The 26,675-nt window shown below is 43.9% G+C and overlaps 1 long non-coding RNA gene across 2 annotated transcripts in view; it reads left to right on the forward strand.

Annotated features, from left to right (window-relative positions):
* Positions 1-1,921: 1,921 nt before the first annotated feature.
* Positions 1,922-26,675, forward strand: part of LOC138685576 (uncharacterized) — a 58,733-nt gene continuing 33,979 nt past the window's right edge. For both annotated transcript variants that reach the window (XR_011324871.1, XR_011324870.1), the window contains exons 1-2: positions 1,922-2,275; positions 2,532-3,073. This is a non-coding gene — a long non-coding RNA (uncharacterized lncRNA). The remainder of the gene's footprint in view (positions 2,276-2,531; positions 3,074-26,675) is intronic.

A 26,675-nucleotide genomic window follows, 5' to 3' on the forward strand; every position in this document is an offset into this window, starting at 1 on the left:
CCACAGCTGGCTCCAACGCAAGTTTCTGTGAGCTAGGTGTGGCCCCGAAAACCTCCATCCCACTCATGCCAGACCTGTCCTGGCTTGCTTGTGTGAGGAAAAGAGCTCATACTTGGTGCACAAAAACCCTTTACGGGAAGGATATCTTGACCTCCCTACAAACAGGAAGAGGATGCCTTCTCAGGCAACACAATTTTCTGTCCTCCTTTTACCTTGTGCTGCTGTGCTTCCTCTCCACCTCATTGCCAGGGAAACCCTTTTCCTCTGGCAAATGCTGCTCTGACGATGAAATTGTTTGTGTGGAACGTCCCTGCCTTGTCAGAAAATCCGGTTTTGGTGGCTTTTTTCTGGCTGACTTGCCTGAGAGGGTGGTGATTCAAATCATCTCTGTGCATGTTAGTGAAAGGAGTGCCTGGCATCGGAGCGCCTGGCATCTGCAGCTGGCTATCTGATGAGTGGCCGTGCTGTTCGCCTTCACCTTCTACCTTCCCAGGGAGCTGGGGATCTAGCTAACCTGCAAGCAGGGCAGGTTCCCGGCTGCCTTACAAGTTTCCCGGCTGCCTTACAAGTTTCCCAGCCAGCTGGCGGGAGGGTGAGCTGGTGCCTGCCGCCGAAGCAGGTTGTTCCATTCCTGCTTAGTGAATGCTTTTATTATAGTGTGCAAGGAAGCAAAATATCGAAGCTGGCTGAGACTGTGTTGTGAGGAAATCCTCTGATCTTGCTAGCTCTGCTCAGTGTTTAGCCTTTTATCAGGACATGAGCTCATTGCTGTTTCAGGCTAAAGACAGAGCTTTGTATGGATGCTTTCCTTTCACTCTTGAAATTCTCAGTTTGACTTGCAGCTTGTGTCAGAAAGGGCCTGATCACAAAAAATGTTAATGCTTTTACCAGGAAAGTTAGCAAGCACTTACGCGTCACTCTTCCAAGTGATACAGGTGTGTAAGTAGAGAAGAGTCACACGTCTCTCTTTGAATCAGGTTCTCAGAGCATCCATCCAGATACTAATTATCTTCTGCAGAAGATCCCCAATTTCTTTTATGTCACTGAAAGCTCTAGTTGCCTGGCAATACTCAGTAACAACCAAGTGCCTCAGAGGACTGCATATAAACTGCAACATCGGCGCATTGTAAATGGAGGCAGGCGTATTTCAAGGTTTTTACAGAGGAAAAGGTGCACAGAAAAGTTTAAACAGACAGCTGAAATGAGTTCTTTTTATTCATATGATATTTTATTCCTTGTGATAACCAACTTCTGCTTTTATTAAATAAACTCCAACAAAACCTCCCCCAGCCTCTGTCTGATGTTTTATTTTTCTGTTGCTGTTCTGTGTATCATACTCACGATTCTGCTGCTGCCAAAATTTAGACAAGGGGATGTCTGACTAGGCTATCCAGAGCCTTGTCAGAATATGCAGGGCAGGACTGAGGGAGATGGCCCAAGGCATCAGCCTGCCTTGGTGCTGGCTGAGCCATCCCGAGGGGTGTCACAAGGCTCCTGACAGATGACCATGGGCTCACATGCTCTGTGACACTGTGCATGGGTTGTGTGAGCTCATGGGCATCTTACCAGTTGTGGCCGTGTCTCTTCCCCAAGGCAAGCTTATTAATAGCTCATTTAAAACAATCCAGAAGACTTTGTGATAGATTTAGCCTCAGCTTCCAGAGCTGGCACACTGTGCTAACTCCAGCGTTAATGTCTGGTCTAGTGCAGAAGAAGCACTCGCCCTGCTCCGTGCCTTTTCCCTCAATTTAGCCCCCACCTAAGCAGCATGATTGCCTTCACCTGGCTTCCTAGGTCCTGGTTTCAGGCTGTACTGCACAGCAAGATCAGGTACTCGGAAGACCTCTGTTCTGTTACGGAAAGACTCAGACTCAGTCCCAGTCACGGGACTACTCAGAGCATTTAAGCTACAATTTATGGCTTAAATCCAGGTTCAGCAGTGGGCGGGTGCTCGCGTTAGCGCCTGCCTTCAGTGTGGTAGCCCTCTGTTGCAGAAGCAAGAGAAAACTTCAGAAACAGCTGGCAGAGTGTTGGCTTTGTTTTGTTTTCTGTTCTGTTTGGTATTTCATCTAACTGTCAGGAGAGTATTTATTTTTATTCATAACAGACTTTGTCTTCATAATGCCTCTGAACATAGGACAGCAGCTGATGCTGTGTTTGCCACGTGGCTGGGGAATGCATGTTTCTGTCAGCTTACGGTTTTCTTCCTTTAGCAGTGATAGAAATCGGTTGTAATCGAGCACTGCTGTGGAAGTTACCCCTGCTTAACTCTGAGGTGAAGACTGTTTGTTTGTATTGTAAACTCTAATTCAGCAATGACCAGTTCAAATTGTGCTTTTAAATGCAAAGGTACATAAAATGGTTGTGTCATGGACAGTTGACCTACCATTTAAGTGTTTTTCTTGATCACATTGCAGTTCCTCATAGTCTGGAGTAACAGCTTTCCAGAAGATCTGTGATAAAATGATCTCAGGCTGTTTCCTGGGGGAACTGGGTTTCTTAACTGGATTTTTTTCTTTTTTTCCGAACAGCCTTGAAGTGGTGCCTGTAGTAGGAAGAGGAGCTGCCATATCCCAGCCCATTCCAAGTGGAAAGAGGATCCTCATGCTGCCTCTACCTGCCCACCAAAAGGCTCACCATCATGTGCATATTCCATGACTGGGTGAAGAACACTTTGGCACCCGTTCACACTTCACATCATCACAAAGGTGATGCTGGGGAAGGAAAAGTTATTGTATTCTGAATCAAGAAAAGCATAACATAAAGAATGATGTGCTCTCTCTCTGTCATCTCTCTCAACACCACAGTCAGCGCTAGTTTCCCTTCATTCCCTTTCTTTTCCTTAATACCAGAGAGTGGCCCTCAAGAAGACATTGTGCTCCATGCCTCTGGGTGGTGCTTGGTACAAGTCAAAGAAAATTGAACTTTCATGGCAGAATAATTCAACATCCTCTCATTGCACAGCTGTGTGGATGCCAGGCTTCAACCGTTCCCTTCAGTGTGGACACGATGTCATTCTTGCCATTTCCTCTTGCAGTAACCTAAAGCATGAATGCTGTTGGTCAACAAGCAGGTAATTTAAATATTAAGAGAAATGTAGGAGAGGCATGCCAGGGGGTTGGGGACTTCAGGATGCAGTACTTGCCATAGATTAAAGGTCAGAAGATTATTGTACTTTCCTAGTTTTAATTAATTACTTTCCTTGTTTGTTTTTTACCTGCTGATTTAGCTCCTTTTTTACTTTAGGTGTATGTGATATAAGTGTCTAATACAATTTACTGCAATATTTTTGTCACATTATGAAGATCAGAGTGTTACCTTCATTAATTACAAGCAAAAAAGTTCCTAGAAGTAATAAGGAAAAAAAGCTGAAGTTGTATTTCGTGGACTCTTGAAGGCCTATCTCCATGGGAATGCTATACGTAAATCTGCAGTGTTTCATGTAGATTGTGTTTAGTCCTGCATTTGGACTTCAACTCTATAGTAATTGCAAAGTGTATCCACAATAAAAGTGGAGTAAGCTGTTTTGGAGTTAGTGAAGATGTGCAAGATCGGCCACAAGCTAGCTAATGTCCTGTAGGTCCTGCTCTATCTTGTCTTGCAGCAACTTGTGTATTCCTTCAGTTAATATTTTTGCTTGTAATCAGACTGGTGGATAAATTAGGATAGTTACAGTGTCAAAAAACAGGTGGTGTAGTGGAGAAAGCAGTATTGTACTGCTTTATTTGAAGTTCACCTGTTGCCTGTTGCAAACCTTCTCAGGGCTTCCCCTTTCCCCTCTCTGACAAGTTAGCTGTCCTGTCTACAGAGTAAACACTGACTGCAAAATTCTCTAGTGCACAGGCCTACTGAAGTCTCACTGCCAGATGTACGCCTGGCTACGGTGTCTGAGTCAGCTTCTTGATCCTTCATGCTTTTAAGCACCACTTGGTCTAAAGTGGCAACTCCACTATTTCTTTTGCTTCTTCTGGCACACTTTCTAGAATGAGAATACAGAGCTCTGCGGATCCCAGGAATTATGCTCACCTCCTTTTCCTGTACCAGAATTTTGCAGTGACATAAACTCATGCTTTCTTGGAATTTCCCTTCACGTTTCTTATCATAAATATTAGAAGCCAAAATATTCTTTATTTTAGTAGCATAAAAAACACAGTAAGGTAGACCAAGCAGTGAGTTATCAGTCCTGTTTCCTGCCACACTTTCTTTAGCATTCTCAAGTGCTCTTTGGGTTAGGATCAGTTTACAGAGGCTGAAGATACGGCCTTATACACAAAAAATAATTGGTAAAATGATTTTCCAAAATGCCCCCTTTTAATAGCTCTCCATTTGTTGAGAGTAACTGCAAGAGCTTTCTTTTTTTACACAGAAAGATCCAGTGTCATGATTGCAACATCAGAACTTCCATGGATGTAAATTTTCACAAGGAAGGAGACAAGTGATTTTACTGAAGATGATTGTATACTGCCCCATGCATTGTACAATCATTTCTATTTTTACCATGTTGGGCGTGAGACACCCTTGGCTTGGAATAGTAGAGATTTAAAGTCACTTAGTGTTGGTCTGAATGACTATGTAAATTGCAAGAGGCAGAGAATCAGATTCTGTGCCTACAAATTTTATCAAGCCAGCTGCTTGTCAAATTTCATTTTTGCTTTATTTAATCATTAGATATTACTGGGAGAAAATTGTACATTCTGCTGTTAGTTCTTCTGGTGTAAATCTGGAATAAGAGCCTAATTCTTACCTCATTTGGTCTGGTCTCAGTGGAAATCAATTGCAGTGAAATTTACTTTAGATTTAAGCTACCATATTCATAGCATAATGTGGTCTTTGTGGTTCTTAAAACAGATGCAAGGAAATGCCTACAGTTGTAAAAAACGATTCAGGCCAGCTGATTTCATATCATAGCATTTACTTCTGTATGCTGTATTGTATTCTACTACATGCCTTTGAGCATCAGACATTCAATTGGCTGGCTGTTGAGCTAGCTATAGTTAAAAAAATAGTTACTGGCACATAATGAGTCAGCCATGAGGCTTACAGGGAGAGGCAAAACTGCTTATTGTTGCAATAGTACCTGAAGCAAAGGTGTGGCTAAGTTAGCAAGCATCTATCATTCAAGTAGTGATCAGCTTCCACCTTAATGTCTTGGAAAACTCTTCATGTGTTATCTAATCCCTTCTGCACACTTTTCCTGGAAATCTCTCCTGGGAACAGTGTGGGTAGATGGGGTGATGTGCCCTGGTCAATTTATCTTCCGTGGGGCTGAGACCATCGCAAAACAATAGAAGAGGTGCTTGAGATCAAACATGAGAGCCTAAGTCAGCAGTTGCAAGCACTGGGGGCAGGAGTGGCTGTGGGAAACACAGGAATCGGGATGGTTGTGTATAAATTGAACTGAAGCCCTGGTTCTTCACAAGAAGGTACTTTGTGTAACAGAGGAGGGGCGTAAGTTATCATCAGACCCATACTATGCACACATGGGGCAATGACAGAACCTTTTAGCTAGAGAGATGTAATGCTACCATGGATGAGGAGCAGAGGATCTGCCCAACAGGGAATTTATCCAAACTGGTGCCATTTGGCTTCTTGGCAGTTCCCACGTACAAAGTGTTCAGAGAAGGACATCTAGCTAAAGGGTGTTAGCTCTCCAATTACCCTTGCCTAGTATAATGGCTCTCAGAGGCCCATTCTTTGCTGCTATAAATTAGAATAACCCTTAAGGTTGACTAATTTGTCCATGCCCTTTACTAGGGATGAGGGTGATAGGAAGGAGATGGAGAGCTGCCTTCTCCCCTCATAGCCTCGGGGCTCTCTTATCCACCTCAGCCTAGCCCGCAGTGGGGATCAGTTATAACCCTGATTTCCCACTAACGGTAAGAAAAAGCCGCCTGGGCAAGATATCACACGGGCCGAACTAAATCCCTGCAGAAATGTACCGCCATTCTCTTCTGTGGAAAGCCCGCGCAGCAAGGCACTACCCTCGGCCCGCTGCTGCCTCCCTTCCTCTCCCATTTTCCACCCGTGCTCCCGTACAGGTGTGCTCGTTCAGGGTGAAAGCTGGAGGGCTGTCTTGAACCCGGCAGTGAAGCTTCCTTGGCCTGTGGACAGGTATTGCTACCTGGACCCATGGGAGCAGGCAGCAGTGATGAGGCAAGTATTTGTTTGTGTAGGGCTGCACGCCTGCATGGCTTGTGCGGATTCACCGAGACACCAACGCTCGCGTTGCATTCACAACCAACGCGTGCCGGGCGGCCCTGAGAAGGCAAAGCAAGCATTTCCAGTCCTCTGGCTACAGCGGCACTGGGGTTGCATAGCCCAAGGGGCACTTGCATAAGCAGCAAGCATGGGTTGTCCCTTGTCTTTTTCTTTTTGGTTACCACCGATGGACCTTCTTCAGCTTCCCAAATGTTGCATTTTCAGCATGGAGAGAAGCTGTTAGGAGCCTGTGGAGCTGATGGCGTGCTGATCTGCATGTATAATTTAAAGGAAAGGGAAAAGACCTTGTGTGGAGAAACCTTCACCTGAAAGGAACTGGTTTGTTCTGCTTTAATCTCTGTTGTTTGATTGACCCTTTCTGGTGACAAACCCAATGCACTGCTGCTGTACCTTTGAGGCCAGGCAGCAGAGGTAACTTCCATCCTGCAAAGAGGAGGTGAACGTGCAAGGCAGGGATATTACCCCAGCCTAAAAGTTCCTTTAGAGTGGCAGCTTGGATTTAAAAGAGGTTCCAGAGGGGCCCCTGCAGCCCCACCAGTGGCTGGTGGAAGTTGGTACATCTATTTTGACAGTGCAAAGCTGGGAATGGGGGTGTCTACATCAGGTTTCATGTAGGCATCTCACTCTTCAACCTTTGTTAAGCTGTGTTTAGGTATACCTGAAGACCCTTGGGGCTCCCTGTCTTGTCCTTTGCACCCTCCCAGCAGCCTGGGGAACTGATCCTCCTGAAGAGTCACCTTGGGAGCGTGGGGGGAAGCTGCATTATTTTTCAGCCACTTCCTATACAGCGGAGCAAACATTTGTCCCAGCACAGCAGATGGGTGGTGTGAGGAGGGAACCAGTGGTGAAGAGAGAAAAGACTAAGCCTGCTAAGCCAGCACTGCCACCAAATAAACATGCCTTGAATTGCAGCTGCTGGAAGCTCATCTGTCAGTGGTGCCTTTTCATAGGGTGACAGGGAACAGGAGCTGAGCCTAGGAACTAAGCTTTGAGAAATAAAATTACTTCAGTGAAATCTAAAAGAAGCCAGATATTCTTTTGTTTAAGTTTATCCAGCCAAACCACTGTCACTTGCCCCATTTCCCTTTGAATTACCTCCTCTGAGTTCACTGCAGAGCCTTGAGTTTACTCTGGAGGGAATGGGAGCAGAATTTAGCTACAGCAGCTCATTCCCATGTGTTTTTCTGAGGAAAATGAATCTGTGACATGGGGATCCCTGTGTGTTACCTCCTGGCTTAAGCAGAAGGTAAGTGAAGGCATTTAACTGCACCCAAATGCTTGCAGAGTGGCTGTCAGTCACAGGCAGTGTGATTGTGGGCAGGAAGAGTGTGTGAAGGATGAGGAGACTGACTCCCCTTTCACTGATGCGAGTGTTTATCAAGAGATTTCTTTAGCGTTATTGTTATTACCCTAGTGTAAACCGAGCAAACAGTGAGAAGAATCAGACCAAAGTTCGACTGAGCCTGTTTTTTCGTGCATTCACCTTATATGACTGCTCCCACCCCTTGCGCAGCATATAATAAACGTTGCTAAGTTATTTGTTACGGTCATTGCTGCAGAATACCAATTCTAACAGTACTGCACCCTGGTCAGACCCCAGCTTCCTCCTCTCCCACATCCAGCCTTCACACATACTTTTTTTAGGGCCTGCAGGTGCTGCAGATAGCCAGCTATGAGGGGGAACTGACTGCCCCACACGAGGCTCAATTTTTTTGCTCTGAGCTGTACCCCTGAAAACAAACCTTTTTTTCTTTTCTCTCAGCCTGTTTCCTTCTCTTTCTACATCAAAGCAATAAGGAAGCCCTAGCCCTCATACTGATTTCACCAGAACTGGAGAGTATTCAGCAGCACTCAGACCTTGCCCACAGCCTCAACAAGGTTTGGTCAGGTTTCACAGTGGGAGAACAGTCTGCTCCTGTCTCTGAATCTGTGGAATTGCACAAGGGAATGTGATGAAGGAGAATGGTTTTCTTTCTCAGCATACCTCTGAAATCTCACTGGACAATCTGTGCGACTGGCAAAACTCTCACGAGTGTTGTGGCCCATCCCAAACCTTACCTGACGTTAAAGGATTGAAGACCATGCCAGTATTTCTCCACTAAAGGTTTCAAAAAATCCTGTAAAGAAAGCCTCTGCTTTTCTTACTCTCACTGGTTGGGAACCAGTGGTGAAGCTGGAACCACTAACTCCAAGCGGGTTGGGCCAGTTCTCCTTACTGCTCCTCCCTGGCCTGGGGCTGCCACTACCTTCCCCAGGCATGGCTGACTCCATCCAGTCCTGCCTTGGGCATCTCTGGCCTGGATTCACGGGTGCTCCCGATTCCTGGAGAGTGCTGCAGACACCGGGGCTGATCAGCAGAAGAAGCCAGCAGAGATGGGACAGATCTCGTGCACCCAGGCTGCATGCTGTGCAGGGTATCCCTCTAGGAGATTCTTCTTCATTTTCTTTCTTGAAATTTAAAGGGAAAAAGGGAGACTAGTGATCCCCCAAATCCCCACCAGCAGACAGATTCTCAGCTGGTGCAGATCACCAGGCTGTTATTGGACTGAATTCCAGCCAAGAGCCTGGCCCCACGTTCTTTAAATGGAAGCAATACTCAAAAGCAGCATAGAAAATAAATGCCTTCTCTTTAGATGTAACAAATGATTGCCCCTTTGGAGGTGAAAATGTTGCTTAATTCTTTTGCTCGGTGTCCTGCCAAGGAGTTCAGTGCTGGATAATACAAATAAAAACCATCCTTACCCTGATGGGCTGACAGCTCAAGAGAGAGTCATACTGCAGACTGGTTTTGCCGGGGAGTAAATAGGTGAGCATGGTTTTATGTTTAGCACTTTTACCAGTTATGAAGAGCAGGACAGATTCAGAAATGAGTAAGCCTGAGAGAGGTTTTTCCCCCAGCTGATCTTGGAAAAAAAAATGCCATCCACTGAATTTAGGAGAGTTCAAATGGGGAAGTACCTAGAGAGCAGTGTTTGGCAAAGGAGAGGAAGACAAACTGTTCAGGGCAAAATCTCCCCACAGGAGAAAATTACCTTAGAATTCCCTCTTAAATAAATCAGCAGTTCTTTTCCAAATAATCCCATTTAATGCACATGTACTGCAAACTGACTGTCTAATTCATTACCAGTGCAACAAAACTCACATAGTTAAACCACATTTTCTAATTTAACCAGAGTATCTGACAGCAAAGGGCCACTGAACAGCTTAAGTACACTTCTTCAAAGGTCAGAGACAATTGACCAAGCCTTACCTTGCTTTTCTGGCTACATGAAGCCTATATTTCTAGTTATGCCTTAACTATAAAGAAAATCTTACCTGCAAGGATAAGGAAGGTAGCAGCACCCTTATTTTGGCTGCATAGCTCTATACACCTGCACAGGCAAACGAGTTACCTATACCACAGCAGAATTCACACACTCATGTGTAATTCTAGGTTGTGATTCTCTTAGTTATTGATTATTGCTCTGTAAAGTTTTCAAGCTTGTGTCCAGATTTATTAATGCTTATATAAACCTTGCCTGCTTCCTGCACAGAAGTCAAACAGTAGGGATTTACACCTGCCCTTCACAGGGTCCTGAAGGTGATGTATGTCTTCAGCTGCACGCTGTTGCCAACTTGTCTGCATGGCTATTTACACAATATTTACAACATACATTTTCTCAAAAAAATGAATTACATTTGGTTACCTATTCTGAGGTTTTCATATATGCTTAATCATGGTAAAGGAAGAGTGTAAAAATTACACAGAAAGCTCTGTATTAAGAGGTTAACACATCCACAGATACAATCAGCTATGAATGTGATTACCATGGGATTGAAGACTGAGTGTTTTGTTTTTTCTAAAAGCCTTCAGGACCATCTGCACTTATAACACACTAATACTTCAATGCACCTTTTTTTATTTTAGAACTTGAAGTGTGGAATTCTCACATACCAGTTTCTAAGGCTTGTATTCTTTATATGCCTTCATATCACACTGGCACTCATAGGAATTTACTATGAATGCAGGGTCGGGCCCTGCTGCAAGTTCTGTTTTCTGAGTCTGTTAGGGAAACATAAGAAGAAGCAGATATTACATGTGCAAATTTTTACTTTCATCTCTAGGTGGGCATGAATAGTTGATCATTAGTTAATGATGACATAAGAGCTGGCATTCCTGATAAGCCCACAGTTCCTTTAGGCTTGCTGGAAGGCTGCAATCCTATTAGTCTGATGCTTTTAAAGTTGTTTTTTTAATTACCTTGGAGTCAAGATAACTCTTCCCTTTCTGAGCTGCTAGGAATTACTCACAGATACATGTCCAAGGGAAGGATTTGGCCTCTATGCTTTAATTAAGTTCACATTTAAATACAGGGTAAAATACAAACTTTTTTCTATGGTACCCAACAAGCATCTTTTCAACTTGACCTGTCTCCTACCTCTTTGTTATCATCCTTCATGATTCAGGGTTCATGTGACTTCCTTCACATCCCACCCTCAGCCTCGCATTTGCCACCACTGACAGCCTGATTACCCGGAGCAGGGGACCTGAGGATAGTCAGGGGACAGGTCTGTACCGCAGTTTGATTGTGTCAAAGTCAAAAAAGACTGTGAGAGGGGATCTCAGGACAGCATGTTGGCAGACAACCAAGAGGAGCGTGTCAGCTGCTGTGTTTTGTAAACGAACAGCAATCCTTTTGCCACTGTGGATTGCAAAAGCTGCAGTGCTGCCAATGTTTATATGCCTCTGGCATCCTGACTAAGAATCTTTTTGTTACATCATAGGTATGTGCAATAGGGTGTGGATTTTTCCTAGCTAGAAGTGAGATTTTTGGCTAGATGAAAGACACGTGACTGAGTGTGTATCTGAGCATCAGAATTATAGCTGGGGCTGCACCAGAACCAAAAGGAGATGTCCTTATTTTTTTAGCAGTGACTGCGGTAGTAATGGGGGAAGAGGGACATTCCTCCTCTTAGATCATAAGCCTAACCAGTAGTACTGCATTGTTTTGTACCAGGTGTTACTCCACTATGTATATAATTTGACTTTCTCTACACTGTACTGTGTAACAGAATTTTGTATAGCAACCCTCTTTTGCTATGCTCCAGCTTGTAGCTAATGGACATTGTAAGGGAGCATAAAACTGTAGACCAAAGGTTGGTTTTGTTTTTCTTTTTTCCCCTGTGGTCCATATTTGGAGCTGTGAGATTAAATGTACACTGGGTCTTTTCCTAATGGAGCTTGTCCTTCTTGGGTGAGGACTAGTTGTCAATAGGAACTTGATATGAAGAGTATCAAGTAAGGTATTAGTCTAATATCTTACAGAAGTCCAGCAAACTTTCATCAAAGGAACAGGAAACTCAAAACTAGAAAGACCACCACTTTCATGTCAGGAGTATATGGACAGATATCATCATTTAATTCTTCTATTGTTTGTAATTTTCTTGGTTTCCTCAGCAATATAAGCAGTTTTGCACTGTCCTTTAGCAAGGTAAGTACTATATTCTAAGATGATCAAGACCCCAGCTGAAGCCATCATATGAAGGATGCTGGTACAGGTAGAAAAGATGAACACTGTTCAATGGAAATAGAAATGTGATCTTGAGAAAGACAGGGTGGCATGGCAGTGAGGAAAGTAGCCCTGTAAAATCCAGACACCGTTTCCTTCCCTGCCCTGGCTTCTTCATGACCTGCAGTGAGTAGCTGACAGCATCCATAGCCATTCTTCCCCACCTTGTTGATTCTGCTCCCCTCTGAACAGGGCTTCAGAGAAAGCTCAGCTGTTTGTGTAGCAGCTGCGGAGCTACGTGGCCTGTGTTGTCCAAGGTAGTGAGCAGCAGAGATTTGGTGGCTGCTAAATGAACAGACAAACTTTTCCTGTAGTGGAGAAGTTGCAACCCTGAGAGCGGCTGTAGCAAGTACAGGTACTGTGCTACTGCTGACCCAGGTAGACCCATTCTGCTCCTAAGCCAGAACCCTGCAGTAGCTCTCAATTCTTTCATCTGTAAAAGGGTGTAAGAGGATTTCTGTGCCTCACAGACATGAAGTTTAGATAATTACAAGTGTGAGACACTGAAATATTACACTAGTAGAAGTACCTCAGATGAAGAATTGTTGCTCTGTCAAGGCTAATGTGATTTTCTCCAGGTTGTCCTGTTCAGTTGGATTCTAAAGGGCAGGAATATGGTTTTCTTAAACTCTGTGGAATGATGCTAGAATTCTGTTTGTTGGCTTTTATTTTCTGTGATAGTCTATAGGGCTTTTCCATAAGGGATCAGAGCATCTCTATAGACCTTGCTCACCACATCCTTCTTCTTCCCTTTCCTTCTCCTTTGAACTTGCATATACACTCCACAGAAGTATTCTGATAAGTAGCAGAAAAATCCATCTGAGCTGGTACCAGTTTTATATAATTTAGATTGCAGAGTCGCATTGGACCACTTTCTGTGGGGAAAAAAAAGAGGTGAATCATCCTGAGGTGGGCACAGTACCCTCAAGAGTAAGATCTTGGGTCCTAAACTGACAAGTTACTGCAGGCAAACTGAAATGCTTAGTTCCCAAATCCTTCCCAATCATAATTTATAACAAAAGAAGGATCTTTTCTCAGGTTAATGTTTGAGCTTCTTCTCATCTTCTGTGCCACTTTTCTAAAATGGGTGCAATACTAAATTAATCTTTTTGGATATGAGTTGATACTGCACATCAAATTTCCCTTTTGCATTCAGTGAGGGCCCAGTGATTCTAGCAAACTTCAAAAGAGATTTCATATTCTGTAAAATACTTCACGTTTCTCTTTATCAAAGTCTGATATTTTTTTCCAGGGGTGTACAAGCTCACACTACCTACCTAGTCTGTCTCTCTGCATCACTTTCATGTGTTTCTGAATTGCTAATGAAGGCTACATGGGTGTCCTCGGTTCGGCTGGGATAGCGTTAATTTTCACGAGAAGCTGGGAGGGGACACAGCCAGGATAGCTGACCTGAACTATCCAAGGGGATATTTTATACCATGCTGACGTCATGGTCAGTATATAACTGGGGGAGCTGGCCAGAGGAGGAGGCTCAGGAATGGGCTGAGCATCGGGTTCTGAGTGGTGAGCAATTGCATTGTGCATCACTCGCTTTACATATTCTTTTATTAGTATTGTTGTTATTATTATTTCTTCTCTCTTTGTGTTGTCCTGTTGAACTGTTCTTGTCTCAACCCATGAAATTTTACTTTTTTCTTCCGATTCTCCTTTCCATCCCATGGAGGAGGGGATGGGTGGTGAGCAAGCAGCCACATGGTGCTCAGTTGCCAGCTGGGCTTAAACCATGACAGTGGGCCTCAAAGCTTGCAAAGGGTTCCCTTCAGCTGGGTTTGCACAACCTGAATTAATTCTCCTCTAGAAATCCCAAAGTGCCTTGTCCCTTTTTCCCATTGATTACAAAGAGAATTTCCCTTGGTACTGAGGGTGAGGTCTTAGAGGCCCAGCAACAACATCAATGACCAAAGGTTATTGCTTTTGCTTTGCAGATTATTTAAATAATAAACAGAGAGGATGCAAAATCTGGGGAGATGTTTGCAGCTGAAATTCCTACTTTTGCTCTGCTGTAGCCAAGCTTCAAGTCTTCTTGTAAAATATTGAGTCTTCACTTAGGGAGCCTTGAACACTGCTGTTTATAATGTAACATCTCAAAACTTCAATATCTGACTGGAAAACTGCTGAAATCCCCAAATGTGCAACTTTACTTAGAAACCACTACTATTGTTGCAACAGTGGTGCAGTCGTACTTTTTCTCACCTTTCCTTTCTACTTACCCAGCTTAGCTATAGATCTAGTAAAGACATATTCTTACAAAGAAGGGACAAGAAGCATCTTCCCTTCTGAAGTCGTCTCTGCTCCTGAGATGGGACAGAGGTGGCATCTGGGCTGTTCCACTACATTGTACATTCTTGCTCCATCAGGGCACTTTCAGGCCTTACTGCTTACATGAGACATACAGCAGACTGTTCATAACAGCAATCTGGTGTGTGTATACTCAGCCCTTCTGTTCAGGTTAAACTCTGCATTCACCCCAGCAAAATGTTTTATCTGTTCCCGTGTCTGTCCCTGCCATTTGTGGTGTCTTCCTGCTCAGCATTACGACTATTAAATTTTCTGTGCAGAACCAGACCTTCTTCCTGAAGAGCTGGTGACTGAAAAGACTGCCAGGAGGATCAGCTAGCAGTGGTTCAGAGTTGAGCAGAAATGAGTGTTTGACTCTCAGAAATTATTATTTTGTGACTGGGCATCATCTTCTAACAGATAACAGCAGATTTGTTCTTTGTTCATTGTCTCTGCAAAAATATGGCAGTTCCTGGTACTCATCTGGCAATGACCAAATTGCATCAGTGCCCTCGCCTATGGTCTTCTTCTCTAGGGTCACATGTACATCAGTGACCAGGAGAGTCACCACCAAGCAAAGAAAAAAGAAATGGGAAATAAACTGTTAGTAAAGATTGCTTTGTAGTGCTAAGCAGTTAATTGTTGGCTTATATCCTAAAATGAAAGGTTAAAGAATACATTTTGTATGCTAGTAACTATTTTTTACTGAAGTGTTAAAGCTTTTTTTTTTCATTCCTGCAATTTCTTTAACCCCAAGAATAGCCTGTGACTATGAACTCTCCATATTGATAACCTGTTGATGGGGAAGAGAGAGATTTGTCTTTATGATTTAAAATTTTGTAATGAGGACAGAAGGAAAGAGTGAAAGTATTCTCAAAAGACAATTAATTCTTTATGCAGGTTGTATCAGAAACATTCTTGAAACCCTTTGTCCTCTGTGAAAACAGAATGTGAAAGAAACCAAGAAGGTATGGAGGGCTGATCCCAAAAAGGACCTATGCACCTAATGTGGCATACAACTGAAATATAGGTGCCGAAGTGCAAAGCTGCATACCTGAAGGTGTCCACCTCATCTTGTATGTCATAAACTTTTTACCTTAATATTCCTCAACCGGCTGAAGCTATGCATCTGCTCATGCCCAGAAACACCTCAGTGCTGAGAACGCTGAGCAGAGTGACACCAATCTCATCTTTAACCCAGCAGCTATGCACTCAGTGCTTATTTCCCCAGAGGGATCTATGCTGCTAAGTATTGTCACGGCACATCTAGCATGTAGGATCGAAGCAGAATGGAGTGGAAACCTTGCTCACAAGGCTCCGCCAAAGTGACTCAAATCCACACCTTCCCCAACGGTATGGAAACCACCAAGTTAAAAGCCAGTCTGGCCAGAAAAGGGCATCTTAACATAGCTGTCAGCTTCTGAGAGCAAGCTTAGTTGTGCCTTGTCCTAAATTATACCAGTTGGGACAGGGAGTCCCAGGGTCCACACAGACACACACTGGGTTCCCCTTATGGCAGTTTCTGTGGCAACTGGTGCCGTCGTTGTCCTTGGTCAGCCACCGTGTCCCTGCTCTGTGCCAAGTCACGCAGGGGTCCAAGGTGCCGTGGACAGCTGTACTGATGTGCTTTCCACAGCCTGGGATCCCTGACCTAGACCTTGATTCTTTCTTCAGATCAACGTCGGCTCAGGGTGGTGCAGTCAAAGCAGTACAAATCAGAGGGAATTCTAGTCCACCAAATGTCTTAAGGATGCTCCAGTTTACCAACCAAATAAGAAAGCAGTGTACCATCAGAATTAAAACCGTATAAATATATATATATGACCCTATATGTTTTTCTTTCCTTCTGCAGCCCTTTTCTTATGTTTTCCGGAAAGCAGAGTAATTAATAACATGGGTGGCATGTGTTTGTTGCTACATGGTTATAGAAAAGGTGCCAGAGCCCCGTAATAAATTATTTCTCTGAAACATTAAATATCTGGACAACTAACTGTCAAGGATTTTCCATGCACAGATGGGAGCTGCAGAAGAGCAGATCTGTGGGGTCTGAATCTCATACAGCACAAAAGGAGCCCTTTCATGTTACATGAAAACACCCTGCAGTGTTTGAAATTAATTCCTTTGGATCAGGGGGAATCAATTTTGGTCAAATTGCCTTCAATCAAATGACTAATGGTTTTGTTAAAAATCTCATTGTCAGTCTTGAAGAGAGATGTTGAGCTGGATAAGCTGTGCTGAGTTTCCCTTCACTCCCTCACCACTCACGGCCTGAGAAAACTCTTCAGAAAAATATTCCATGCAGCATATTATGATGTTATCATGTGTTAGCACATCTCATTCACAGAGCTATCCAATCTGATTTTAAATTGCACATAAATCTTCAACTAAATATAATCCAGATTTCATATTGTTTTATTATTTTCTTCCTCTATACCTGTTCCCAGAGTGTGTTCAATAAGATGGTATTATTCCTTCCTCTATCATGAATATGCATTATGTTCAGGTTTTTGTTTTGGGATCTGGGATGGGCAAAGCTGGTGGGGTTTCTTTCTTGTGAAATCTGGTTGATCAGGGGAGTTGTGGTTTCTTAATTCTCTAAAATTCAATATCAGGCCAATTCCACTTCTCTTTATCTGATCAGATTTTGGCATGGCATTAGATTAAAAATATGCCATTGTGGAGTGTAGCACCTGAGATTTAAAGAAAGAATTACTTGTGTTCAATTGTGATGAACATTATTTGCCCTTTGTGTGCAGGTCTTCTATTAGATCCAGCGGGTTTTGCCTTGGATAATAAGGAAGGGATTATGTGAGAGATAAGTTGATTATTCAATAATTCCCCAGGAAAAAATTCTGAAGCAAATTCAGGTGATAAACACCATCTGTGTAGGGAAGAACAGTCTGTGAATGGATATGGTAAATCTCTTAGATGTGTGTGTGCAGTATGTTCTCCATATCCTAAGTTGAGGTAGCCAGGTCCACTGCCTAAGTCAGAAATCTTCCACCCCCAGCCCACCCCCAGGCAACAGGGCACTTGAGCATATCATGGACATCCAGTGCTTTATTTCCAGATCTTTCTTAGGATTAAGCAGAGAAAAAGTAGTAAGTTTTGAGTGTCTCTGAATAGGGTTCTCACTGCTGGTGAGCTCCAGTCTTTCCTTGTTTACTAGCACAGCTCGCTTGAGGATTTCTTCTCCAGGTTTGCCTTGAGTCTAGTGATTTGCTTGCTTCTCTGCATAGCTCCTCACATCTCTGTATCGATATCACCATAGGTAAGGTTCTTTTGGAAAACATTTTTTTTTTTTTTTTGCTTCTTCACTTTTTTTTCCTGAATATAGGTATCCAACTGGGAAGCTGGTGCCAGGCTTTGGCTATGCATCATTTCTTCATATGAACTACACAACAGCCAGAAGATGCTCGAGACTGAGTTTTCTGGTATGTTTTGGTGTCCGCTGGTGGCTTCATTGTTTCATTGCTGGGCTGTCACATGGAAAATCTCCACTGCTTTGTTCCTTGGGAAATTTGGTTATTGGTGGCCTCCAAATTCTGCCCGTGATGCTTAGGGAAGCCAAACTATGTGATCTGGGGATTACATTAGGCCTGGTGCTTTGAAGGGCTCCAGAAAGTGTTAACTGTCCTGATTGCAGTGCAGCATAGCACTTTTTTAGCCCACCAGCCTGCTACGTTAGCCTTCACAGGACACGATAGGCTCTGCTGCTGCACAATGTACAACACACACGCACACAGAAATTTAAGAAAGTCTGATTTATTCTTATGCAGAGTAGCTATAAAGAGTGCAGAGAATGATGTAGTGAGACTTGCAGCATTGTAACTGACTGTACAAGAAGCAAACAATGGAGAATTGGGCCCTTGATATTTCATGTAATGCCTTGTTGAGTCCAGACTTAGTACCACAATCAACTTTATACTGCACGTGTGGTTGTAGTGCATGAAACTGTTTACTGCTCTTTTAAATCTGCTTTCTCCAAGGTAAAATTACAGTAGGAACCATAGGATGTTGGGATGCATATCTTTGGGTGGTTTTTCCAAATGCCAGTGAAGTTGATACAAATTTTCTTTAAAGTTTGATTGTCGTCCTTCCTTTGATTGAAGTTAATAATTGTAGATAATGTTTCCAAAGGGCTGTGAAACTGATCCAAACTTGCTAGTAACACAGAGAATGGAAAAGATTTGGAAACTGAAATGTCATGAGATTTTTTTTATCGGTGTGGCAAACTCTCTTTGAACTGATATATTTTGATTTACCTTATCAAAGGTTTAAAAAGCATAGTGATAACAAGCTCATCGCATAGACATTTTCAAGTTATCTTAAAACTTTCTGCATTATCTCCACACTTCAGTTCACCAAGCTTTCTGCATCAGAACATTTCAGAGAGGCTTCAAATAATTTTCAGGGGATTACTTAAAATTCAGAGCATGCCATGATGAAGGCTACCTTTTCTGCAATGGTTTTGAAGTGACCAAGTAACCTACTGACTTGCATTATAGTACACAGTTCGTGACACAGTATCCTCATGAATCACTGAAATTGCTCTTTCCAGTCATGCCCAAGGCTCTCCTCCTGCCTACCCTCACACCCCTTTCCATACCTCTCACGAAGAGCTGCTTTTATCACCCTGATTCGCACAAGACACCATCTAACGAACGCTTTTCCAGCATTTGGGGAGCGGTGGTATCTCTTGTCTAAGCTCACACACATGCTTTGAGACAGTAGGAATCCTAAGAGCCTTTGGACAGTGGGATAAGAGCAGAGTATGCTGGGCTCATCATTTGCTATGCCAACACCTCTTTCCCCTTTACCTGTCATTGTTTGTTAGTGTTTTGTGTACTTCTCTTTGAACTGTAAGATTTTGAGGGAAGAAGACAGATTCTTACTGTGTGTTTTTCTGGAGTCTACCAGGGCAGGTCTGTGGTCTTAGTGGTATTTGTGATGGTGAGTGGCTGGGTGTTTGGGGGTATTTTAAGGGATGTAGCTAGGTGTTTGGGGATATTTTAGGGAATGTAGTAGACACAGGTGCTGCACTAAATTCCCACTAACAGGACTGAAGAAGCAGGGGCTATTGCAATACTTTCTCCTTCTTCTCAACACCCATTTTAACTCAGTTTTTAATAAATGAGCTAGCTTGGGGGTATGTGTCCACAGCCCCTATCTGCAGTGCTCTTGGAAAAGGGGTAGCTTTTTTTGCCCTGATGAATATCCAAGACAAATGAACATGCCAAAGATTTTCTTTGGGGTCCAGGTTCTCCCAGGCCAAACTGGGCTGTGTGGTCACCCAGTCTAAAGGAAATAAAGATCCTCCTGAATAGATTATGTTTAATTACGTTAATTAAACATAGTAGATTCTGTTTAGTATAAATGTCTAGCACATGGAAGAACTGATAATGTCTTTTCTTTCATCTCTGCCTTGGGTTTAGGTAGATGTGAAATAATGATCTGCCTTGCGCTCAAATGCTCATTTTTTTTTCCCTGAAAATGGCTGGGTGTGTAATGGTGAGAACAGGGAGAACAGTTATCTCAGGGAAATATGTATTCCCTTCAGAATTCCTCTGGCTTGTCTGTAGTCATTTTGTTGGGTCCAGTGTCTGTGCCTGTCTGCTGACCCAGCATGCTACTCGTGACAGGCTGTGCATCCTGTTCTCAATTAGAATGTTTAGTGAAATTAATAGCACTGACATAGCTGCATGGTCAAGTGCCATTCAGAAGTGAAGCCTGTGATCCCTTTCAGAGCAAGAGAAGGGGGAAAATGGCAAGTTTGGATCTAACTACAGAAAAGGTTGAGAAGATGACTAGAAGGATGCTCTATGCAGGCATGTAGAAACTAGCATGTGAAGTTGTCTGGGGATGTGTATGGGGAAGGGTGTTTGGGCAGATGATACTACAAAAGCAGAGAACATCCCTAGCTGTTGGCCACAAGATGCTTTGAGGAATGGTGGGAGGAGGTGGTGTTGCCCTCAGGAAGCTCTGAGTCTTCACAGCAATGGTCACTTGGGCTCTGGACTCAAGCAGTTACCACCTCTCTCTGGCTGGAGGAGGAGGAGGACTCTAGCTCTTAGTAAGAGGAGATTCAATAGTCAGTGGCTGAGAGTTGGGGCTTTTCATTGGTGTCTGAAGGCAATCTCTTAGTGATAAACCTAGACCTACTGCCAAACTCATGCTCAGAAAGCCTGTGTAATGTCTCTTACCCCTACCAAGAGACTTCCGTCTCCTGTATTTGCTCTGGCTACCAGACATGTTGTAAGCTTTCAACTTCCATTCTCACCTGTCATATAGGATGCAGGTTGTGTTTGTGTGGGGTTCTATCTCTGTTATGTAGCAGAACATTCAGCTCAGTCCTAGAACTTGTATGAGGACTTTCCATCTAGACCTTGAACTTCACAAGAATAGGCTGGCAATACTAACTCAGTTTTACAAAGGAGAGGCCAAACTGGAGCACAGCAGTGTGATTTGCTAAGGGTTAGCAGCAGTGCAGAGGTGGAGACCTGGTCTCCTCCCTCTCGTGTCCCACTCTCTGCAGAAGTCTTCTTCTCCAGTATAACACAGAAGCAAATGAGGGAGAAACTTGGTGGAGGCAGAATGGCTGAAGAAGCTATGTTGGAGCTGCAAAGAGGATTCTGGGTTTGTCTATCCTGTCTGCTATGTGGAGAGCCCAGCCACACTCTGTGCTGTTGGGAATTGAGCTCAGCGTGCTGGCATCATTTCCCAGCAGAAACCCCGAGCTTGGCTCCTCCTGAGCACGGTGCGGATGCTTTGAGCACACGCTGCAGGTGAGCTGCCACCAGCCAGGTGTACAGAAAGGGGAGGCGTCAGATGGCTCGTGCCGCTTACCCCAGGGCTCAAAACCGTGTTTCAATGAAAAGTGCAGAGAAGCGACTGGGAAGAGCTAAAGGAAAAGATGAGAATTTGAATGCATGGAATCACTACTCCACCATCCTTCCTTCCCCCTGTTCATCAGCCCTGCACACTCTCTTAAAGGGAGGGGGCTTGTGGACACCTTAGAAGGCATTTGCAAACACCCCCCCACCCCTGCATTTCTTTTTATTGCCTCACTTCTACCTGTAATGAAAAAAGGTCCCCACTGTGGTCAGACTTTGTGTTGTTTGATTTAAGCACAGATCACAGTGATGAGGGCTTACCAAAGGCCTTTTGTGTGTGTTTAACACTACAGCTGCCAAGGTAAAGAGAACACTCAACAGACTAAGCAAGATGGTCTAAATACTAATAAAGTCTAAGGGTGATTGGAAGGAGTGGAAATGGGAAAGCCCACAATCCAGGTAATTAAGCTGTAAAGCCCGCAGGGGAAGGGCTGTCACCAAGTCATCTGATGTGGGATGAAGACCAAAGCACGGTGTGATTCTTTGTCTCTTAATCCCCTCCTCCGCTCCTCAGCATGTTCTTATTTTCCTATAAATTTTTTATACAAAAGGTGGAAAAAAATGATTAAAAAAAATCCTGAACAATAAATCTTGTAATTCAGAGCACTGAACAGCTGGTAGTTTAAAGCACAGAACAGCAGTTTAGTGATTAATTTACCTCTTTAAAATGCTGAACAGTACAATGCAATAAAATATAAAATTTTATTTTGTGTGGCCCCCTTCAAACTGACTGTATCCTGGAGCTCTTTCTAAAGTTGAAGTGCAGCTACAGAGTTAAATAATCAGTAACAGCAGAAGGGAGAGGTATAGAGATGTGCAAGCAATAAAAAGATCAGCTCTTCACCCCCCCTACCCCCCCCCCAGTCCATTTAATTTTACTGAAAGAAAGTAGCCTTTGCGGTGATTTTTACATATTGATGGATTTTCGCCTCGCATGCCCTTTCCCTCTCCTTCCATCTTATACGAGCATCTCAGAGCTGCTTCTGCTGCCGCTGTTGACACTCCCTCGCGGCATCAGCGTGCAGCTGATACCGCTACAGGCTATCTTACACTGGATAGCTGCCAGTTCTCCGCTCTGCCTCTTCCCCCCACCTTGTGATTAAATGTTACCTTCGGCGGATGGCTGCCCTGGTACCTCCACCAAAGGGGATGCTGCCCTTTTGTCCTATTGCCCCAGACAGAGAATTCCAGCAACCTGCTGTATATTTGCATCTGCCGTTTGTGACCCCTCTAGAGACGCTGAGGAATGAAGTTCAGTCCTCTTGCATAGATAGCTGTGACTGACATGCCGGTGAAAAAGCGTGTGCGTGAGAGTGTGTGAATGTGTGTGTGTGTGTGTGTACAGAGGGGAGAGATAAGAAAGGTGGAGGGGAAATCAGGCGGATAATGATTTTGGTTATGGGGAGAATTGCATTAGTGTGAGGCATACGTGGGCAAATTCATCCCTGGCGTAACATCGCTGAGCTCCCGGAGACGACATCGGGGATTCATTTTGCCCACGAAAATAAGGAGCCAGTCTACCCTTATTTGTCAAGCGCAGCACAAAGCAAAGACGTGAAGAGCCCTGTCTGGGGCGGGGGCGGAGGGTTCTGCATGTTTTGGGAACCCTTCACATCTGCAGCGTTCGGGTGTCCTGAAGTAATGCTCTGCCTGTCTGTGTTCTTCTTCTTCCACTGGGTAATAAGAAGGGAGTTAGTTAGCAGACAGATGCTAAACCCGCTCTTACTGCATTTAGCATTTCAGAATAATGAATAGATTTGCAAATGATGTTTCAAGGCTGCTTCTTTCTCAAACAATGGCATCGCTAATGTTCCCAGCTCCTTTGACTTTGCAATTGTCCTTTTCAAACAGTAAAATGTTACTATTAGCTTTCTGGGGAGGGCAGAACGGAAATGTCATTTTAATGTAATTTCAAGAAATGCCTTTTATAGGGAGAAGTACGCGCTGATAAACTGCTCGCCTAAACTCCTTGTTGAGTTGCACCATGCTGGTGGCACTGCTCCGAATTTACACCCACGTAACTTGGGAGCCACTCTCCGAACTTCCGTGGCGTGATTTCTTCCCCGGTGGGCTTTTACCCCAGTGCTGATGAGCTCAGACTCTGGTCCTAAGACCACGAAGCAAGGCTGCCAGCTTAACACACAGTGCAGAATTTGCTTGAACTCTTACGTATTCGGCCTCAAAATTCTTGACGAATCTCAGCCCGGGGATTTGAAGGTCACCCTCCCTGGAGCAAAGTGTATGATCCTGCAGCCAGCAGTTGAAAAGGCACCTTGTGCTTTTCAAAAAACCTGAGCGGCGCTCACCTCTTTTGCTCTTGCGCTCTCTCTCTGCTAACCGGTCTTTAATATGGATCTAATTCTGACTACATTGCAGTGCCGCGAAATCGCATGAGGCAGTGCAAGGAGACTCACCGCCCCTTCAAGCATGATAAACTCTTGATTGCTTCCCCGAAGCTCTAATGAGCCCGCGTGGGCTGGGCGTGATGGAGAGCTGCCGGGCGGTGAAGAGAGGGCTGCTCCTCCTCCTCCTCCTCTTCCTCCTCCTCCTCCTCCTCCTCCTCGCGCAGAGGAGCCGCAGGATCGAAACCCGCTGTCAACCCAGCCTCGCTTTCTTTCCCACTCGCATACCAAGACCCTTGTAAATGCCCCAGCGACGACCCAAAAAGCGACAAGGGCAGGAGGGGGCGGCGTTTCCCTGCCCTCTCCCTCTCAGGGACCCCCCCCTTGGCACTCCGGGGCTGCGGGGAGCAGAAAGCGATGCTTTATCGCGCCTCTGCGTGAGCCAGATGGAAAGGTTGCGGCAAAGGTGGGACGTTTTAATGATTGGTTGGCACAAGGCAGTGCTTATCTCTTTAAGAAATGGAAATGAGGAGTAATTAGCATATACTGGTTGCAATTAGCATATAAGTCCCGTTCGGGGACTTGGAGGAAGGAAAAGGACCAGGCAGCAACTTAATGGGATTTTATTAGACGAAATTAGCCACCACTGAACAGTCATAAAAATATCTAAATTATTAGTAGCTCTGCAATTTATTGTGAGTGCTTCCCGGACATGCTAATAACTATTGGGTCTGCATCGTGACTGCTAATCACAAAAACAAACTGTGGGACAAGTATAATCTATCTGCTGTACATTGTTATGCTATTGTAGGCACAATATGACAGCTTTATACAGATATATATATGTGTGTGTGTGTGGCTTGGTTTGAGGGGTACGTTTTTGCTAATGCCTTATGAGTTATGTAAATGGCATACGTTCAAGCAAATATGACAAACTGGTCTCTAGAGAAACAATCTCACCTATAATATGGGGCGGGGGAAGAAGAGGAGGCTGAAGCATACGGCTTTTGTTGAGTCAGAATGAAATGCAAAACCCCTATAGTCATGGCAATCACATGCATTCAGAGGCCAGAAGAAAAGCCCCTCTGTATAAGAGGATGATCTCTAGAGACAAAAAGGATATACAAATGCCACTCAGATATATGTATTTTTAACACATCCATGCTTTCCTTCATCCTCACACAGGTTCGATGCTCTTTTTAATGAGCACCAACTACAATATCCACTTGAGGCGGGGTCCAGTTATTGTCTTTTTCTCCAAATGTGATCAGCTGGGGGTAGATGCTGTGGAACTGAGGTGGTAAAGAATCAACGCTTTTAATTTACAGTGAGAGGTCAGGCAGACTGACCCAAGATAGGGTCTGATGGAAAGTTTGCTATGAAGACAGGAAAAAAATCCCGATGATAAGAATAATTATACTGCTCTAGCCAAGCTCCTTGCTCAGTGTTTGAAGAAAGAAGTGGTTCCTGCAAGCCTTTTCTGTTGAACATGTACCAACGTAGGACTTCTGGGCTGGGTCCAGCAGAAACTTAGCTAACCAGTAGGTGTGGATGCTGTGGTGCTGGGAGTGGGATGACACCGAGGATTATCCTCCTTGTCTTTTTATGACACAAAGCGGAATTATCCCGAACACTGCCAGAATCAGCATGAGCCCTTGACACCTGGTCATGGCTGTGTTTTCACTGCAAGAAGGACCAAAGGACAATCAGGGGGAATGCTGTAATGCCTCTTTTAGGGGTCAGAATCCTTGTGTTAATTTGTAAGTGGTGAGTTTTATCATATTATATATATAAGTAACTCCATAAAAAGGGTCAGGTTTGTCTCATGTTGGCAAAAGAATTGTAGAGGCTAATTTAACAGAAGCTAATAAGTTTAAAAAAAAAAAAAAAAGAAACGGATAAAAGTAATCTTAAACAGTTGGTATAGCCCACCTGGCCTCCCATTTTGGAGTAGGATTTGGAACAACTTCTGCATTTCATCTGTTTGATATGTTCAGAGCATGGTGAGTGTCTCTGAAATGTTGACTGTGGTGCCTGATGAGGAGCCCAATTTACATATTCTCAATTTAATCTAAAGTAGGTGCTAATTGATTACTGCTGAATGTCAGCACGCTCTGATTATCTGTTCAAGATGCTCTGGAAAATAAAAAAAAAAACCACAACCCTGAGCTGCAAGTGGGAAGGGGGGGTTTGAATTCAGTATGCCATGGAAAGACTGTTTACTCTTTTACCTGATATTATATAAAGGTTTTAATTATCCGGGCCTGAGGCTGTTGAGTGACTGCTGCTTTGTCATGTCCTTCCAAGGCAAATGAGACACATACAGAATTGTCCTTGCTTTCTGTCCTGGATGATTTTTCTCAAACTAGACGTCTCTTCTACAGGTTTTTTCTCATCCCCTCCCAACCCTGTCCTTAACAGCTTCAGACTTCAACCCTGAATTTCCTTTCCCTGACTTTGAAGGCACAGTATGAGGTCAGAGAAGGAAGGTCAGGCTTACGTTTAATATACCATGCTGGATTTCAGGAGACGAGCCATGAATCTCAGCAGTGATGTGATCTCTGAATTTAGGACTGGGAGGAAAGCAGTGTGTAGCTGATCCTAGCTCTGCATGCAACTTGGGCCAAATCCCATATCTTCTTTAAATCTCAGATTCCTCTCTCATGACTCGACTGCCTCATCTTTGTAGGCAGCAAGGACCATCTCTCATTATATAGTTGTACAGGACTTATCATAAGGAAGCCTTGACACATAGGCTGATGTAATACTACTAATCAGACATTTCCAGTCAGGTGCATTACAGCTTTTTACTTTCATACCTCAGACATTATTTTGGGACTCTTTTCTTTTGGGGTTGTCTTGTTTGGTTTTGGTGAGCTTTCTTATCTGGGCACTGAGCCCAGCTTTAATTTGTTTACATACTTCGTGGCATGCCCGATTCTGTACCTGGAGGTAGGTATCTATTATTTAAATAAATACCTACACTCTGTATGAGGAATAAGTCACCATGAACAAAAATTTTAAAAAGCTGAACTAGATGTAGTAAGGAAATGCTCTCTTACTGTTTCCTTTTTTCTTTTTCTTTCCTTTTTGTGGCTGGCTACAATTAAGTAGCAAATTGCTTCTTTGGATCACGGTAGGATTAATCAACAACACTCTAGCGAGGCCTTTTTTTCCCGTCTCAGTCCTGGTATGTGGGGCTATTTCCCCAGTAGAAGTACCTTCCAGTTTAAATCCTGTCATGCGGAAAGCTTTTTCTTCATGTATGCTCTCTCCTGTGGTTTCCACAGGAGCTCTGCCCTCCAGCTTTTCCAATTCAGCATTCACGGTATGAACTTGTGTGTTTGGGAAGCTGCCAGAGGATGGGGAGCTGA

This window comes from Haliaeetus albicilla, chromosome 6 (genome assembly GCF_947461875.1).
Source record: "Haliaeetus albicilla chromosome 6, bHalAlb1.1, whole genome shotgun sequence".
In the NCBI taxonomy this organism is placed as follows: Eukaryota; Metazoa; Chordata; class Aves; order Accipitriformes; family Accipitridae; genus Haliaeetus; species Haliaeetus albicilla.